This window comes from Chionomys nivalis, chromosome 19 (assembly GCF_950005125.1).
Source record: "Chionomys nivalis chromosome 19, mChiNiv1.1, whole genome shotgun sequence".
Taxonomy (NCBI): Eukaryota; Metazoa; Chordata; class Mammalia; order Rodentia; family Cricetidae; genus Chionomys; species Chionomys nivalis.
Window position 1 is genome coordinate 715768 of NC_080104.1, and position 17283 is coordinate 733050.

The window sequence follows — 17283 nt, forward strand, 5'->3', positions numbered from 1 at the left end:
CAATTCTGCCTTTTCCAGGGCTGGATTAATCTGTATCATCAGCTTTGTATAGCTGAGCTGGGATACCTGCAGTGCATCAAGAAGGAGAAGAGGTCAGTACATGAGGAAGGGTGCAGGACTGCATATGGTGCAATACTTCATTAACTCTAAGTGCTAGAACTCACAGCAACAGAGAACTTCACAGACTTCTTTTTCTTTTTTCTTTTTCTTTTTTTTTTTTTTTTTTTTTTTTGGTTTTTCGAGACAGGGTTTCTCTGTAGCTTTGGAGCCTGTCCTGGAACTCCCTTTGTAGACCAGGCTGGCCTCGAACTCACAGAGATCCACCTGCCTCTGCCTCCCAAGGCCTGCACCAACACCACCCGGCACAGACTTCTTATAGAAGCTTACTAGTTTCAAGAGAACCCATTCTGTTTAAGACAAGATTTAAAAGAAATTTTCCTGACAGAGGGAGTCCTCCCTCTTCCTCTCTGTACCTGAGAAGCAGTTCTTGACAGAGGGAGTCCGCCCTCTTCCTCTCTGTTACTGAGAAGCAGTTCCTGAGAGAGGGAGTTCTCCCTCTTCCTCTCTGTACCTGAGAAGCAGTTCCTGACAGAGGGAGTCCTCCCTCTTCCTCTCTGTACCCGAGAAGCAGTTCCTGACAGAGGGAGTCCTCCCTCTTCCTCTCTGTACCTGAGAAGCCATTCTTGACATTGTGCTCCCCAGGAAGCATTTATTTATCTATTTATTTATCTGTTCAGCCCAACTCCTATTGATTTGCACACAGACTCCTTGTGCATTTTGCCTCCTCCTGGTGTTCTCCAGCAATACTGCTACTCCTCTAAGCAACACTATCACCTGTTTATTTTCACAGGGAGCAGCATACCCTTCACAAAGTCACTTAAGGTTGATATAACCAGTCTGGAGGAGGTAGTCACACCTCCAAATCCCTGATTATCTAAATTGCTCATTTACAACCAGGAGCAGCTGTTTTTCATTTGATGTTATTTGTTTCACAAGATTTAGACAATAGGCAAAATTATTTTTATCTCTAGACCAATGTGATATATCTCTAGTTCTTCTAGTCTCAGGTCTCTGGAAAACCTGACTAAAGCAGTAGGGTTTACAAAGAATAGTCACAAACTAAGTAGGAAAAACTTCAACCACCAGGGTTATTTAGGCATGAAGTAATGACATCAAAGGGATGAAATATCTACTGAGCTAGTGTTCAATATTGCTAGATCATTTAGTATTTTCTCTTTCATGAAACTGGTGTTTTTAAAAAGGACCACAGAGTCTATTCTGCATGTATCCAATTTTGAATTTACCAACTTTTTAAAAATCCAAATACTGATCAACCCAGTAAAGCTCCCCTCTGGACACCAGACACCGCCTGTTAACAAATCACAAGCATACATGAGCACAAGGAACAACATTGTTTCTCAAGAAACATACAAGGGAGCAACTACCTGGTGGCCTTGGAAACAATAATCTCTTTGATCAGAGGCAAACCCAGGGTGATGTCCATGGATGCTTGCTTAGGGGAAAGTCTCTGATATCATCTGGGTGTCTGGACAGCCCATGGTTTGTATTCAGAGTGCATCCACTTTAGAGCCTGGCTCCATCTGTGCTCCAGGAGAAAAGGCACAGAAGGGGATATGATGCACCAAAGAAAAGGCCAGCAAAGGTGCTGGGGAACAGACTTCTGGTTATTGCCTCTTAAAATAAAATATACATATTCTGTCTGTCTAGGATGGAAGCAGCAGTGGGCTAGGCAGTGCTTATGCTAGAGGAAGAGATTGGCAGTATATAATAAGTGTCACTAGGCAGGTGAGATAGACAAAAGACATACAGGCTCACACTGAGAGTCCTGGCTGGAAGTTTCAGATGCCCTTTGGCTTTGTGACTAAATTCTGTATGGTCAGTCTGTGAGGAGACAGTGACAACATAATTCCTGTGGCCTCGAATAGAATTGTGTCTTCCCAAATCAAATAAATTAAGAAAAAATCTCTCACAACTGTACCCAGTCTTTTGTGTTTTAGTTAATTCCTTTGCAGTCAGGTTGACAACCAAGGACAGTCACTAGAGGGCGCGTTAGTAATAAAAATGAGCAATGTCGGCAGTACTTTTTTTTTTTTTTGGTTTTTCGAGACAGGGTTTCTCTGTGGTTTTTGGAGCCTGTCCTGGAACTAGCTCTTGTAGACCAGGTTGGTCTCGAACTCACAGAGATCCGCCTGCCTCTGCCTCCCGAGTGCTGGGATTAAAGGCGTGCGCCACCACCGCCCGGCCTGTCGGCAGTACTTTTGAGCTCAAAGACTTGATTTCCCTGGTATCCCACCCAAGTATTTGAAATATTTTTTTTATCCATACCTTGCTGTCCTTGAGGAGATCAAGTAACTCCAATGTGGCCTCAACTTCTGATCTCTACAAGATCCTATTGCAAATCAGGCTCCACTTTACTGAATTTGGACTTTAGCATCAGAAAGACACAGTCCAACTAGTGATCATGGAGTCTAGGTTGAGGGAGGGCACAGGAGCACACTTAGGATAGCAAAGTTCTTAGTTCTGGAGTATTTGCAATCCATGCTGGTCATGGGTAAAATTTTGATCTGTAGGCACTGTCAGGAGAAACTGAAAGACCACAAGGGCAAAAGAGAAGGGCCTGTCTTGTTCTGTGAGGAGGCCATGACTGGAGGACCCTGGCTGAATGATGAGCCAGGCAGGGGCTTTCTAGCACAGGTGGGTTGGGGACTTCGAAGACAAAAAGTGCTGGTAGGTTGGACATGGGCGGGCCACATCTGAGAGAGGATCATCGGCTGTGAGCGCCAGAGTAGGCGACCTTCCCCAACTAAGGTGAAGCAGCAATATCATAGTGAGATTGTTGTCAAAAGGAAGAGGCAGAGAAGGGACTGCAATGGGAATGAAAGAGCACATGCACATGCACAGACACACACAACCTTAACTGTAGGCAGATGGAAAAAGATGGGTACCTTGGGGGACTGGGACTGTGGAGGAAATAATGCAGTTTATGAGAGGCATGGTGATCAGGCAACCTCTGAGAATGGAGTATCACACAGCTAACCCTGCAAGAAAAGTGACAGTTTGTTCCCAAATGGGGACCAAGTATCCAGAAACCCATGTTAGTGGTGATACAAGAGCTAGAGAGACAATGGCCATACTGTGCCCCCGGGCTGCTTCAGCTGGCGTTCTTTCCATGGTCACTCATGGGCAATCCCTTCTACCACCCAGCAACCATCACAAGAAACCAAGCTCTTCCCACCTCTCTCCTGACTCCTGCAGATGCCCCAGAGGTACACTGAGACCAGTAGGAACTTTAGCCAGACTTCATACACAGCATCTATTTTTGCCTTCAGTCCATTCCATGTGGCCAATTCTACATAAAACGGTCATCATCTTTGGTCACCACACTCATTTTGATGCAAGCTGGAAACACTACAGCATCACATAGTGCAAAGGGTGGTCCTAGGGTCAAAGAAGGACCCCGCATCAGGACAGTTAGACAGCCAAATTTGGATTAAGAACTATTGAAGACAATGAGGTTCTAGGAAAACACTGTCTTTTTCATCTCCTGGGGAGCTGAGGAAGCCTGGGCCTTGCATGTGTTAAGATCCAGAGCACAAACCCAGCATCCTAGCCACACTTCCTGCCTGGTTCTAGAAATCCTAGGTCCATCTCCAAAGCCAAAACATGCCTGAGTCCTTTTTGGGAAAATAGGAATGAACAAGGACCCTGTCCTGGTAGTTGACTGGAAAAGTCAGTTGAGACAAACAAAAGCAGGGGCCACAGCAAGTGTCCCAAAGAGCAGAGCTATGGGGTCTCTGCTCTTGTCATCATGTGTTAATCCTTGACATGGCTTTCCATGTTTGGCTGGAGTCAGCCGCTTCTTCACAGGAAATATAATAGACTCCCCTCATTCCAAACCTTTATCCCTATGTCCCCAATTCTGCCCCAGTTATAATGCATGCCACCTGTCACTATCAGGACGTGCCTGATGGAAGTGTCATTCTTTCCTTGTAAAGGGACAGTAGTTGTTGTACCTCTGAGGCATAAGGAGATCTCAGCTGGCTCATCTCTGCTCTCAGGAGGCAGCCAAGAAATAGGCACAAGCAGGTCTTTCTGGGTTGGACTTTGGACCCACCCAGCACATGCTATGTTCATGGTCTCTTGTCAGAAGGGGAGTTAAACCAGGAGTCCTGAGTCCCCACCTGACCCACACAGTCACCAGCTGGACTTGAAAGAGGGTTTTGCCCAACTAGGAGGTCCAAGCCAGACTTTGCACTTGTTGGAGAAGCATACTGGATACCTATCTGGGGGTGTGGTCCATGGTGGAACACTTACCCAGCATGTATGCTTAATGCTCTGAGTTCCACCACCAGAATTACAGGGCAGGAGACAGAAAAGTCTGTGCTGTGTTTAACCAGTGGAGGAATGAGGAGGTGACTCTCCAGAGGCTGCACCCCATCATCTCCTGGGCTTCTGGAGCTCTTTCCTCTTCTTTTCCCCTCTTTGGGACTTCTTAGGAGCAGTTCTTCTGTGGCTTTCCAGGCCCAGCTTTTGAAAGTTTCACACCAAATATAGAAGTGCCACAGATTTTGCCCTGTTCTCTGAGTCCCCAGCAGGCCTATCGTACACCCCAGGACTCGGATGTGTGTAGGTGCACCTTTTCCTGGTACAGGAGCCATAGAGCTGTGAGGAGCGGGGAGCTTTAGTAGCCATACCTCCTTCCCAGCTTAGGACTCAAGCATTTAGCTTGCTCTGAAGCCTGCCGGGTATTAGATGGACTTTTTGAAGCCACGCCCACTCACACCACCCCTTAGCTGGAGATACTAAGTAGGACCTCTGGACTTGTCTTGTGTTCTGTATGTGAAGAACACCCTCCTCCAGTCTCTATTCTAAGTGGTACTCCCGTCCTTCTGGCAGGTGGGGCCCTTTAAAATTTGCCTTTGAATGGATGCGGAACAGGGTCCTTGAAGGTGTGGGACTGGAGATCAGATCTGCATTCCTCCTAAGAAGATGCAGTCCTCATGGTGAATGGGTTCTAGTGGGACAGGGACACAGATACAAGTTGCACTGGGAAACCAGATAAGCCTCCCAGTGTGGGTGTTGGGAAACAAACTGATCCCCTGGAAGAGCAGCAAGTGCTCTTCAGACCCAATTTCTTTCTTTTTTCTTTTCTTTCTTTCTTTTTTTTTACTTTGTTTTGTTTGCAAAACAGGAATTCTGTGCAGTTCTGGGTGTCTGGGAACTTGCTCTGTAGACAAAACTGGCCTCAAACTCACTGACCTGTCTCCCACATGATAGGTTTAATGGTGTGCGCCAGCAACTGCCCTGCTTCTTGTTTTTCTTAATAACACTTTGTGTGTGTGGAGAGTGTAGGAGCATGTAGGGGTTAAGGACAACTTGAGGGAGTTGTTTCTCTCCTTGCACCGAAAGGGTCACACGATGTGTATTCAGGCCGTCATTGTTGACAGTGACCGCTGGACCTGGTGGGGTTTTGTGGTGTTGGGGTTTAGTCTTGGGGATGGAGCCCAGGTCCTCACATATGCTAGGCAATCATCCAACTGTTTAGCTACATCCCCAGCAGATGTGTTGTTTACTGTGATGGCAGGGATGAAACTTGGGCACTCACAATGCCAAGTGAGCACCCTGCCACTGAGTGGCCCCAGCCTGGCAGTCTTGTCTGTAACCTCTGACAGGCTTGCTTACTGCCTAGTTTTATTAACATAGCCATGTGCTGAGGGTGACAGTGTCTTCATGGAGATCCCTACTGTCTGACATAGTCCAAGATGTTTGGCCTTAAACTTTGGTGCCCCTGCTGTTGAAGTAGCCAGGATCTCACATGCCTGTCTTTTATAGAACCTATTTTCTAGCCAGAATGGTAGCACACATGTCATCCTAGCATTTGGGGAGCAGGAGAATCTCATGGAGAGTGTGAGGCCAGCCTGCACGACTCAGCCAGGTGCAACCACAAATAAATCATACAGATTTCCCCACTCCTGAGATGGAAGCCACAAGGCACACCAAAAACCCAGTGAGACCCAGGCTGCTCCAATGGGGCAGCTGTGACTGAAGAGGAAAGGCTAGGAAGGCAGCAGCTGCTGATAGTTTGTAGTGAGAGACAGGGCCCAGGAATGCTCAGAGGCACTGAGGCCTAGGGGCAGAAAGACCCAGCAGCAGGCCAGCCTGTCTCAGCCTGGAGTGACCATTTAAGGAGTAAAAAGCCTTGAGTCTTGGGCCCAAGCTGTTGGTGGCCCCATGACTTGTGCTGCTGTGGACTGCTGTGTTCAGGAGAAGGGCCATATTGGGGTTCTGCTGTAATCAGAGGGTGCAGCAGAGCATCTGAATGGCAGACAAGGAGCAAAGGAGAACAGACAAAGGTTGCAGAGATCTTTTAGTGCTTATATGAAGAAGAGCTGGGAAGTGAGATACAGGTGAAGGGGAGCAACAGGCCATGTCTGTAGAGCTGGGGAAGTCCAAGGAAAGAGTTCCCAGAGCCCGGGGACCATCCAGGGGTTATGCATAATGGGGCCGGAGGGTCTCCCAGAGGAGGTGGTTTTTTTCTTCCCAGGACAGTCTCCATCAGAGGCTGAAGTGCTGGGCCTAGGAGGTGAGGAAAAGCGGACAAGGGAGGGACTGTAGAGTGTGGGAAAAGAGGGGCCATGGGTGAGGCTGTGATGTAGTTAGGACTTGCTGGTCTATGCTGGGACAGGTTAGACAGTTACAGGAATGAATCCTTTTTCTTCTGCTGATTTAAAAAATAAGAAGGCAGGGAAAGCAAGATCTCAGCAGTCAGCCAGCCAAGCTTTACTATGGATATACTGGCTGGTTTTATGTCAACTTGACAGAAACTATAATCATCACAGTGGAAGCAAGCCAGTATGCAGCACCCTTCTATGGCCTCTGCATCAGCTCCTGCTTCCAGGTTCCTGCACTGTTTGAGTTTCTGTCCTGACTTCCTACAATGATGAACAGCACTATAGATGTGTAGGCCAAATAAACCATTTCCTTCTCAACTTGCTAATTTTTTTTGGTTATGGTGTTTCATAGCAGCAATAATAATCCTGACTAAGACAAAGGGTGAAGCAAAAAACAGACGGACCCCACCATGGAGGAGCCAATACAAGATGGTGTGGAGTTTTGTTGTTTTGGATTTTTTTTGTTTTTGTTTTTGTTTTTGTTGGGTGGGAGGTGGGGGAATGTGTACATAAATGTAGGTGCTCCTGCAGGCCAGAGAGGGCACTAAATCCCAAGAACTGAAATGGCTGTGACCCTTCAGTGGGTACTGGGAACTTGATGCAGAAGCATCAAGCACTCAACCAGCAAGTGATCTCTCCTGCCCCCTTTAAAAATTACAACAATTTACTTGGGAGTGTTGGGGGAGATGCCATGGGGCACATGTAGAGGTCAGACAATGGCTCTTGGGAGTTGTTTCTCTCCTCCCACTTCGATTCCAGGGATTGAACTGAGGTTGTGAGGATGGATGGCAAGCCCTCTACCCACTGAGCTATACCAGTTATGCCCTCTACACAATGAACCATCCCAGTGGCCCCTAGCTTTCACTTTCTAGGATGTTTCTATCTTTTGCTTGCTCTTTTCTCTTACTCCAAGGAACTTCATGCAAGGGCATTCTATGAATGTCTCGTAAACACTAAGTATCCTATAAAGGTTATACATGCAGTATCTGCCCTGGGCATACCTGGGGAGGTTGAAGGAGTCAGTCTGAAGAAGGGGGGTACTTTACTCTCTATTGTGGGGTCCTGCTCATGCTCGGTGTCTTCATGCTGCAGCATTCATGTTCTATGACACTGTATTGTTTGCTGAAGGAAGAGTGGTTCAGTCCAATACCTACAATTTGAGAAGAAAACTGGGAAGGTGATGGAGTCCTTTACTCCTGGAACCACTATGAGTAGAGGACACATGGGCAGCCACAGCCTGATTCAGGAGGACACCTTTTGGACCTTTGCCAGGCACCACTGCTGCCTCCAGGTTCGGGGCACAGTCACAAGTCTCAGCGTTAGAAAGTCTCTATGTTCAGCACCCGCACCCTATTTGTGGCTCTTCCTGATTTGGGGGTCGCATTATGTTAAGTCTCTCCTTCAGCACCATCCCTTCCATAACCTAAGTGGCTCCTGGTGATGGGCACTGACAGCGGGCATTTGATGTGGGTCACAGGCACAGCTGGCATGGGAGGTTTTGCTATCCCAACCAGAATGGTTTAAATGTACAACTTTGGTGGTGTTCACCTCTGGAACTTCCTGTATGATATTTTCAGCTTCAGTGCTTAGAGAGAATGGGGAAAACATGTTCAGGTCAGGGAGTATCCTGGAGAGTTCAGTCAGCAGCAAGTTCATTCCTATAGTGACACCTTACCCCTGGAGCATGGTTCTTCTGGTTCCTGGTTGTCTGGCAAAGTCAGGGCCTACTGCTGAGTACAAACAATGTCATCTTCTGCTAAAATCTTGGTTTATGATAATCCCCAGGTCTGCCTGGCCTGTGCCCTGGGGACGATGGTGTTTGACTGGATGTCTGGCTTGAGGGAAATCCCTGCTTCTATTCACCCTGTTGCTGATGCTGCCTTGAAGGGTTGATCACAGTTGCCCCCCACACACAGACCCCATCAGGTGGTCCCTAGCTCAGGCTGCAGTCTTCAGTGTCTATGTTGTCATGGTAATGCCTGTTGCTTTCTCCTGAGGTTGAATGGATTTCAGAAGGGTGGGCAAGGGTGGTGTTTTCTCAGTGGTTGAAGATTCTTAGAGGATCTCATCTCCATATCCTAAATGAAGCCACTTTTAGTTAAGCAGCCCTTTCCCGTAGTAAGGCACAGGTGAACACCTTGATTTGAAATTCAGTGTTCTCAAATTTCAGATTTCAAATTAGGGATGTTCAGGTTGTGCTGTGTTTCCATTCCTCCCAGAAGCTAGCTCATATGGGACTCATACATTTGGCATCACTAAATCTACCCAGTGATTATTCAAATTGCCACATCATTCCAGGCACACTGGAGCAGTCCTCCTGGGACATCAGTTGATTCTGGCCATTGCCCTATACCAATTGCTTGTCTTTTTTCTTGTGTGTATGTGTGTGTGGGGGGGGGAGAAAGAGACAGACACACACACACACACACACACACACAGAGAGAGAGAGAGAGAGAGAGAGAGAGAGAGAGAGAGAGAGAGAGAGAGGTGCCTATGCCAGATTGTATAATTACGTGTGCAAATGTGGATACCAGAGTGAAATATCATGTACCTTCCTTCAGCGACAAGGATTTCACTGAACTATCAGCTCTCAGGATCCTTTTGTGTAACTCATCCCTTGATGAGGTTAGAGACTCCCATGGCATTCCAGAACTTGTCTTTATAAAGGTGCTGAGAATTCAAACTGAGGTCTTCAGGCTTGCGGAGTGACTGCTTGGACCCTCCAAGTATCTTCACAGCCCCATCGTTGGCCATTAAATTCTCATATCATTGCTGACATTTCTGTTCAAATATGTTCTAAATTGAACATTTTCTCATTACTGAGTACAAGGTTTTTTTTTTTCAGTCTGTCGTCAGCAGCTGCAGCCAGTGGTTCTCATGTCCTAATGAGCAGAATTTCTAGATTTGTTTTCAAAAGACCAATATTCCATTATAGAATTGTCTTTATCTTTCCAGACAGGGTCTCTCTACATAGCCCTAGCAGGTCTGGAACTCACAGAGATCCAACTGCTCTGCCTCCTGAAGACTTGGATGAAAGGCTTGGGTCACCACATCTAACCTGGCTTGTTGGTTACGATGTCATGAGGGGAGATTAAACTGAGGCCTTCCAGAAGCCAGAACCTGTTTGGGTTTTTTTGACTTTGTGGATCCTGAATCAGTGTCAAGGGTATGCTGGTGTTGAGGGTCATCAAGACACTGAACACAATGTCCTGCTTTACCACATAGTTCTGCCCTCCTCCCTACAACCCTCCTCCAAGGTCTCCAGGCTCCCAATTTACTCAGGAGATCTTGTCTTTTTCTACTTTCTACTTCCCATGGAGATTAGATGTATGTAAGTCTCTCTTAGTGTCCTCATTGTTGTCTAAGTTCTCTGGGATTGTAGTTTGTAGTCTGGTTTTCTTTACTTTATGTTTAAAAACCACCTATGAGTGAGTACATGTGATAATTGTCTTTCTGGGTCTGGGTTACCGCACTCAAAATAATGTTTTCTAGCTCCATCCATTTTCTTCCAAAATTCAAGATGTCATTATTTTTTCTGCTGTGTAGTACTCCATTGTGTAAATGCACCACATTTTCCTTCTCCATTGTTCAATTGAGGGGCATTTAGGCTATTTCCAGGTTTTGGCTATGACAAAGCGTTAGCAGCTTTTATAAGACTATGACTTCACATTACATTTTTGTCAGATTTAGTCAGGAATAATGATTTTGAATTGAAACTCTTTTAGTATCAAAATAAAACATTTTAGTTATAGATGATGAGTTTAGTAAAGAAATTGGGATAACCATTCTTTGGGTAACAGCAGAAAAAGTTTATACCACATTGAGAATGTCTCCTGAGAAGGCAAAGAAAAGTGATTATATCAGACAATAATCAGAACATTTAGAGGTAAATTTTAAGCTTGGGCAGTCAGTAAGGGCTACAGCCAGTACACACTAAACATGGTTAACTTACATATTAGAAATAAACAGTTGGTGGTCATGTTTATGCATTTAAACCAGACAAAACTTTTCTTTCCAGTTGAATTTTTAGGCAGGGGGAGGGGCTGCAGGCCATTTGTACTTTCCTGGTGGGTCTGCTCCTGCAGCTGCCCTGCTCTGGTGTTTCCCATTGTGCCACTTGGGAGCAGGAGTCATCTTGTGAGGCCAAAACCAATTATCATCCAGGAGAAGTGATGGACAGTGGCCATCCTTGGTACCTGGCCTTGTAGTCGTCTCTGCTCACCTCTGTCCTCCTGGCTCCTCCTTGGTCTGAGAGTGCAGTACCTGTGGGGGGAGGGGTGATCCTCTCCCTGGCTGCCTGCAGTGCTAGCACAGACAGAAGCCTGCTGAAGCCTGGAGTCCTGAGGAAAAGAGGCACAGGGAAGGTTGGCAAAATCTCCTGTTAGATTCCTGAAATCCTAGAAGTGATAGAATAGGATCTAAAAGGGCCTGAGTCTCAGAGGAACCTCCAGGTATAAGGACTGATAATCCTTTAAGTCTCATTGTAGGGCTTTGTCAAAGACAGTTGAGAAATTTTTGAATCCTTGTGGCAGGCGAGTCCAGGTGACTGACCAAAGAAGCCCTGGTCTTGGTTGTCCCATTTGAAAGCAAAAAGCGTCTGACTCTTGGCTTTAAGTGTTAGGTTGAAGAAGGCATTAGGATGAGAACTGAATACACTTGAAGCTACAGCGAGAGGGAGCTCAGGAGATTATAGGGGATGGGGACTGTGGCATGAGTGGAGGCTTCTTAAGTATCTGAAAAAATAGTTCACTGTAAATGATTGATCATTGATCTGCTAAGAAAACTGCTGACAGTCTGTTCTCATAATTCTGGACTTATAACTTTATATTTTTTATACATTCTTATTTCTAAAATCTATATTTTTATTTTCTTATTCTTGGACTCTTCAGTGTACATAGTAAGTTTCAGGACAGCCAGGTCTACAGAGTGAGACCTTGTCTCAAAAAGAAAAAAAAAGCACAGTGTATGAAAGAAAAACATTATCTGCTCAGGATCCCCAAGGTAAAAGTTCTCAGCACAAAGATGATTTCTTTGCGTCAGAGGAACAGAGGGCAGTGAATAAGAAACAAACACAGGAGATAGAAGATGAGAGAGAAGGGGAGGGGAACAAGAGAATGGGGGCAGGGATATTTGTTCCAGAGGGATAAAGGACTACCTGCCTCTCAATAGAGGAGAGATAGATATAGCCCATAGGCATGGTGGTTGATAAAGGTAAAATGGGAAATCTTGCATTAGGATGAGGTAGTTACTGTTAATTCGGTAAGCAAAAATTAGATGAGCCAAAGAGGAATTTTGATTGCTGGTAGTCAGCCTCAGGCAGAGGAAGAGGCCAAGTAAGGTTTTGTCTGTCTCTTTGTCCATCCGCACAATTGGAATCCCATGGGGCTCATGCCATGCTCTGATGGTCACCCCCCAAAGCAGGTCAGTCTTTTTTCCCTTGTCCTTCTCTACATAAGCTATGCAACAAACAGTGTTAGAGCTTTAAACAGAGTTTGTAGACCTCACCAAAGCAAGTATGCAACAACTGTGACCTTGAGAAGTTGCTGCCCATACAATAACCATAGACATTATACATATTTGGGAATATCAAAAATATCACACTGTAACCAACACACAAGGCCAATGATAAAAATATTATTTATAAATGCATATATATTTACAATGATGTCTCTGGTCATAGGAACAAAACAAACATACAACCTATGTTGCGACCGCCTCAGACCAGCAAGGAAGATGCAACACCGGACTCTTCTTTCAGCAGTTTATTCAGGAACCTTGAACAATCTTCAAATACTGGGGAAAGCCAACCCACAGCTAAAGTAGCCCCTGGTCAGCCAACCCCAGCAAGCTACATGGGAAAAGAGGATAGGTCTAGGTACAGGAAAGCAAGCCACATTCTCAGTCTAGGCCATATATGGGATGGTATGTGACTGAGACCACCTTCTCAGTCTTAGCCATATATGGGAATAGTACGTGACTTAGAGCACATTCTCAAGAGGGGGTGATGGGCAGAAACCAGCGCCACCCTCATAGCACTGCACAATGCAGCTCTCTACAAACCTACACATAGAAGCTCAGCAAGAATACAAAAGCCTTTGCTATATATTTACCATTTTACTCCTGAGTAACTCAGCATACCATTACTTCATTTTTATCTGAGTGCTCACTTTTAACTTGTGGTGTTCATCACTTTAATCCCATTCTCAAGGCCCAACATCCAGCACCATTTGTCTTGGTCCAGCCAACTTGTGCATATGTTCCTGAAAAGTGGAGTGTGGATTGACGAAAGAAATACACAAGGGGGCTGGAGAGATGCCTCGGTGGTTAAGAGCATTGCCTGTTCTTCCAAAGGTCCTGAGTTCAATTCCCAGCAACCACATGGTGGCTCACAACCATCTGTAATGAGATCTGGTGCTCTCTTCTGGATAGCTGTATACATAATAGATAGATAGATAGATAGATAGATAGATAGATAGATAGATAGATAAATATAAAAAAAGAAATACACAAAAGTCTGAAGACAGAGTTAGAAAGGCATTATATTGAATACTGAATCTGCCTTGTTAATTTTTCTAGCCCTTTTATACCCCAAGCCAAAGGGGGGGACAAAAGATTGTTTTTTTAATCATGATATAAGGAAAAAACAAGAGTGATTACTTCCTTCATATTCAAAACATCTAACAGCTATACCCTAAGTCAAACATCCTGTAATTTGAAGCAAAACATCCAGTAGCTACATCTTGGGCCAAACATCCTATTGTTTGACCTTGAGGGATCAATAATATGCTTGAACTCTCTGACCTTATATCAAGATGGAGCAGAGCCATTTCTGTGGGCCTCCAGATACCCTGCCTTTGGGGACACAAGATCCTGGGAGGGTAACCTATTGAGTCTTAGACATTCTGGGTGACTTAGTATCCCCACTCCAGCACCCAAGAAACCCTGGTTTGGTGAATGGAAAGATATACACAAGCCCAAAAGGCTCAGGGTATAGAGACCTAAGACTATAGCTTTATTTATGATTTACCCGTTCAAGGAACAGTTACTCACCATGGCCTCCCCTGGTACTCTTTCCATCATCATAGACACTGGTGGTCTGGGTGCCCTTTGCCCCAACACTAGTGGACACAGTAGTAGCCAGAACATGCTGCCTTCATTAGACTTTATTTCTGACCTGCAGCCTGGGACTTCCTGCCCTGTCAATGTCACCTTGGCTTCCAGAGCTCTAATGGAGAGAAGACTATACCTTGAGGAGATAACCCTACAGCAGAGCTCCAACACCCACAGGTCCACTAGGGTCTGATTGCTCACCCTGGAGTGCATGGGAGGTTCCTGTGTGTGCTTGGGAGGTTTGAGTATCCTACCCAGGTCTTCCTGTCTCTCCAAGATGCCTCACAACACTGGGACAAGAATGGAGAAGAGGATCCTGGGCTTCAGCTCTACTTTTACCCCTAGCACCTCCCAGCCCAGGAAACATCTGTGAACCAAGTGGCCAACTCCTGATGGCTAGTCAAAAAATAAACCCTGTTTGGACAAGGGTCCAGCCCTCCAGATCACCCTGACATGGGGTTCTTAGCCCTTTCTGAAGCTACCCACTACTTCCCTGTGGGTGCTAAGACAGTAGTCCATAGCCAGGAATCCTGGCTTTGTCAGAGTAGACCAACAAGGGCCAGCAAGATGATACTGCAGATGAAGGCGCTTGCCACTAAGCCTGGTAGCCTGAGTTAATTCTGCAAGATCCACATGGTGGAATGAACTACCACAAGTTGCCATCTGACCTCCATATGTACACCTTTGATGGAGGAGGGTCATATGTCTATTGGTTAATAAAGAAACTGCCTTGGCCCTTTTGATAGGACAGCAGCTTAGATAGGCAGAGTAGACAGAACAGAATTTTGGAAGAAAGAAGCCGAGTCAGTCAGTTGCCATGATTCTTCCACTCCAGACAGATGCAGGTTAAGATCTTTCCTGTGAAAGACCCCCCGAAGGATGTCTTTCTTCTGGAGAGACCCCCTACCCAAGGATCAGTCGAGACCACTCGTGTGGATGCAAACAGCAAGAGGATTTTTTATTCTGTCATGACAGGGTCCTTCAGGTTCGGGATATGAAGGACATCCACAGCTGTTACAGCCCATCTTTTAAAGCAAAAAGCCACAGAGACGGGGGGGGGGGGGACCTGTAGGTTGTTTTGTAACTTATTGGGTTGGCTTATTCAAAAAGGCTATTACCAATAATTAGCTGGAGAGTGATTGCCAGATCAGATGAGGTAAAAGGAAACTTCTGAAGGTCACTTTGCCCCTTCCCAGGAACTAAGGCAAAACATCAGTAACTGAGTCAACACCTAAGGGTTATCATGCCCCTATTCAGGGAGATGGAAAGTTTCCAACATCTCAGTACGTGCATGCATAGCTGTTATGTCCTTGGTTCCCAGGGGAGGTGGGGAAGTACTGAGAGTCATCAGAAATGGCTTCAGATTTTTCTTAAAGTTTTACATTTTCTTAGGGTTGAGAGGGCTTACAAATGCATTTAGAGTCTTTCACCTGGTAAGCCACCTTGTGATGTTACACAGATTATTAGAAATAGGTTAGATCAATATGCAAGAGCTAGCCAATAAGAGGGTGGAACTAATGGGCCAGGCAGTGTTTAAAAGAATACAGTTTCCATGTAATTATTTCAGGTATAAAGCTAGCCGTGCGGGTGGCCGGGTGCCAGGAATGTAGCCCGTCATTCATTACAACAGAGTGGCACTCCAATGTGATGGACTAAATTCACTTAAAAACCTGAGAGGGCTTTAAAAAAAAGGGAGTGGGAGTTTAACACAGCTTTTGGCTGTTTGTGGGTGGCTTGCTGCAAAGAAATTTTCCTGACTAAGCAGCAGGAAAAAACTTGCTGTTTTAAAATGCCGGCTTTCTGTGCTGTGCTGCCATTGCGATCTGTCTGGCTCCTGTGGGAGACAGAGCTTTTGAATGGAGCATTTGGATTAAAATGCTACAGCTTGCTTGATGGCAATGTGGACTGCTGTGTGCCTGGAATTGTGTGTGGCTCAGGGGCACCAAATGGCTCCGAGGCAGGAGCAGCCCAGCTCCGCCAGGCTGAACTGTGCTGGTCTCAGGCAGGAACTATCATAATTACTGTAATAACAGCACAATTAAGGTTTAGACTGGCAGTAAACAGGTGGTACCGTATTACCCTTACATGGTGCAACTTAAGTTTTTAAGAAGTGCTTAACATTTTAAGAAATGCTCCTGGATAGTAAAAAAAAAAGTACAGATTCACAATAAGACAGATTCAGACATAAAAGACCACTAAATGAGTCACAATGTTGGATAAATGTACATAGCCTTGGGAGAGAGAAAAAATATATAAAGAATAAAGTTAATGTCTTAAAAAAAGGGTAAAGTCTTTAAAGAGACAGAGTACAGATAGTTATAGATTAAAAGAATAAAGAAAAATAAGCCATGTAACAATGAAAAATTCACAGAGGGTCTGGATTTTGTACATTGTGTTTTCTTTAAATTTTTTGACTGAAAAGGAGTTAAGTACAGAAAGACTTTTCATTACATGGGCTGCCAAGCTAAACCAGAATGGATATAAGGGTATTATAATTTCAGAATTTGGGTCTAAGGATATGATGCTTTGGAGAGGGTCTTCTCTTGTTTTCACAGAGGATGAGACCCTTTGGGTTGCCTCTATCCCAATGTGGTATGATAGACCATGCCCTCCCGAAAGGTTGATGTGAACAACCTCAAAAAATTACTTTGCTCAACTGCCGACTGAGATGAACCTAGCAGACAGGTTATCCCATAAAATACCTGAATAACAGCGCCCCATTCAGCAGGAAGCAGTTTGGAGAGAAAAAACTGTGCCCATGTTCTCAAATATTGTTTATAAATGTTCTTTTACATTTAGAGGGGGATATGATATAGATATGAATAATTTACATTGGTATGGATTTTAAGGTCAATTTTGTTATATGTATTTCTGCTTTTGATTAAGGTATTGTAATTGTGTAGTTCACTTAAAAATGTAATGTATAATTAGGAAATATAGGTTGTTAATGGATAATCATTGATAATAGTTAAGCTTGTAGTCATGTTAGATTTTCTGGATATATAGAGATATATTTCAGTTAGATAGGCATTCTTCATATCTTTCAAAGACTACAGAATATGGCATTTAATGTTTTAATAACTTAGGGCTTTTCATGACAATGAGACATGTCTGCTCCTGGCAGCACCAATCTACTTCAAGAAGATGGGCATCGAAGAGGCTCCTTATGGAGTTGGTTAACTGGGCAAGAAACTGCTCTTGCATGGACTGGTGCATAAACTGGACACATAGAACCCACAGAGAGAGGACTGCTGAACTTGCCTAATGGTGAGATGGTCTTTTGGGGATCCTGATTCATGAAAGAGTCTGCGAGACAATCTGTAGGACATAACAGAAAGTGACTGAACTGCCTTTGAATTTTCCTGCTTCATGGAAATGTCCTCTGGATACTATGAGCCTGTAGGCTGAAGATGGATGCCCCAAAGGTACAAAAGAACTTTGGATGACTGTCCAGACAGTGAGATGTCTCTGTTATTTCTAG